This window comes from Triticum aestivum, chromosome 6A (genome assembly GCF_018294505.1).
Source record: "Triticum aestivum cultivar Chinese Spring chromosome 6A, IWGSC CS RefSeq v2.1, whole genome shotgun sequence".
Lineage (NCBI taxonomy): Eukaryota > Viridiplantae > Streptophyta > Magnoliopsida > Poales > Poaceae > Triticum > Triticum aestivum.
Genome location: NC_057809.1, coordinates 36,247,306 through 36,249,514, shown reverse-complemented (window position 1 = coordinate 36,249,514; position 2,209 = coordinate 36,247,306). Strand labels below are relative to the sequence as shown.

Below are 2,209 nucleotides of genomic sequence, written 5' to 3'. Positions count from 1 at the left end.
CCCACCGATGCGAGAGCAGATCGCCGCCACCGCCCACCGCTCCTCCTCTGCTGGCTGCTGCCCCATGGGCGCGAGCGTGGATCGACGTCGCCGTTGTCCGCTCCTCTTCTGCTACTGCTCGGACGCGAACACAAAACTCAGTCGCCGCCGTCCGCTCCTCCTCGCCTCAAGGATGCGAGCACATGCCGCCGTCCGCCGGTTGCCGCTCTCCTCTGCCGCCTCATGGATGCAAGCGAGGGTCTCCGGCACCATCGTCCGCTCCACCTCTGCTGCCCCACGGACATGAGCGTGGGGCACCGTGGCCGCCTACCGTTCTCCTCTGCTGACCCAGGTCCGTGCGACAGCCCCGTCGATCCCCTTTGGGCGCATTCCGTTCGTTTTGCTGCCGATTTTCGTGGTGAGCATATGCTTGGGGGGAGCGTTCGTCGGATGCCTATTCAGTGGCTCTGTTGCTGACGGAATTGGTCTTTTCAGCTCTGTGCGCCACTCTTCAGCTCATAAGATCAGAAGTAACAGACTGATTGAACTTATATCCTTATGAACGTACAGAAACTGATGGTTAACTATATTTGTTAGTGCACACCAAATGTTTGATATTTGTTCTATGTGACTATTACAGAACTTTTGGGTTATACAGAGGATACAAGAGGGTTGTTTCACAGCTGATTCAGCATCTTCTTCAAGGTTACATCTCCCCTGTACTGATTTACTATCTTTTAAGTTCATATTTATTAGTGGCCAAAGATTCATGCTTGCTCCCAAGTTCTGTTGATAGAGATGTAAGACTTTTTCTTTTGTTAACATGAATTTAGTTGATTGTTAACAGATTTGTCTGTAAGGTTTGAGGCCGCATTTAACGGACTGAACATTTTTTCTTTCTGAACTATGATCTTATGGGAAGTAGCGAGAGTGTGGGACTATGATTTGGCTATGGAGGCGTCACCTAACAATTCTGCATTCCAGGTATAGTTTCTGATCCTGATGGCTAAAAATTATATATTTCTACAGTTCTTAATACAGTAATATCTGACGACATTTGTATGAAATTAATGTTGTTGTGATTAAATTCCATGTGTAAGAGGATCAGTTGGCGCGCTACAATAAGAGCTCATGATCAGTTAACGCACTAGAATAAAACATGGAGTAAAGATGCTGGAAAAAAATGCATTCCTCGGTCATATGGTTACACGTGCGTTGCATGTGCATGGTTACTATGTGCTCACGAAATTCATGATTGAAAATCCTAATTCGGATGGAGCATAGTTTCTACAAACTTTATAGATACCGGTGTTTAACTTTTATATTAGGCAAAATGAGCTCCTTTGCGAAACTGGTCGTACAATTCATTCTTCAGAAGTGCATTTGTAATAAAGAATTCCAATTTCTTGATTTTCAGTAAACTGATTGGGCCTCCCTTCCCATTTTTTCCAGAATCACCTCGCTTCCCATTTTCAGATACGGAGCTCTACAACAGAATTCCAGTTTGTTGCTCTATCATTTATGTTGCAACTTGTTGTTGATTCTTTTACATTTCTTTGGTAACTTTAAGTGAAAGGCAACCTACAATCGAGCAACGATTTGCCAAAGAGAAGTTTAGAGTTTTCTCTTTCTTTTGTACATTGTTGTTGTGCATAATTTGTTCTGTTATAGAGCTTTGTTAGAAAAGCTGATTTAACGCATTGTTCGGCTTTAGATTACTGCACCTTATGGTTGTGAGTGGATTTAAGAGTTAACATGATACAATATCTTTTTGAAAGATGATAGATTATCTCGACACAAGCAGGTGTCATTTTTTGGCAGCGTCCACGATTTCAGTGCACATGATTTACTACTGAAATATTCATGACTTACTATTTGGCTATACGTGTTTTACAGTATTTTCTAGGTGTACTGAAATTTCTGAAATGGAGTTGTATATCTTGTTTCTTAAATTTGCATGAACCAGGATTGTATGGGAATTAGTGTCGGTATATGCACAAGTTGCTGTATGTCCGGTTGTAAATGGGCTACAAAGAAATCAGCTTTAAGATCCTTTAGAACTGACATGCAGACCATGTTACGTTTTTGTCATACATATAGTTGTAAGCTTTTCATTTGGTCTCAAATTTAAATGAAGCTGACCATTTTCAGTCCTTTTTTTGGGGTTGTCCACACAGGACATACAGTACACGAGTCATACATACAGTTTTGAATCTTCTACTAGCTGGAA

The 2,209-nt window shown here is 42.2% G+C and overlaps 1 long non-coding RNA gene across 1 annotated transcript; it reads left to right on the top strand.

The window, feature by feature from the left end:
• Window positions 1–360: 360 nt before the first annotated feature.
• Window positions 361–1,804, top strand: LOC123130174 (uncharacterized). Its single transcript, XR_006463749.1, has 2 exons — window positions 361–963; window positions 1,432–1,804. It is a non-coding gene; the product is annotated as an uncharacterized lncRNA (long non-coding RNA).
• Window positions 1,805–2,209: the final 405 nt, after the last annotated feature.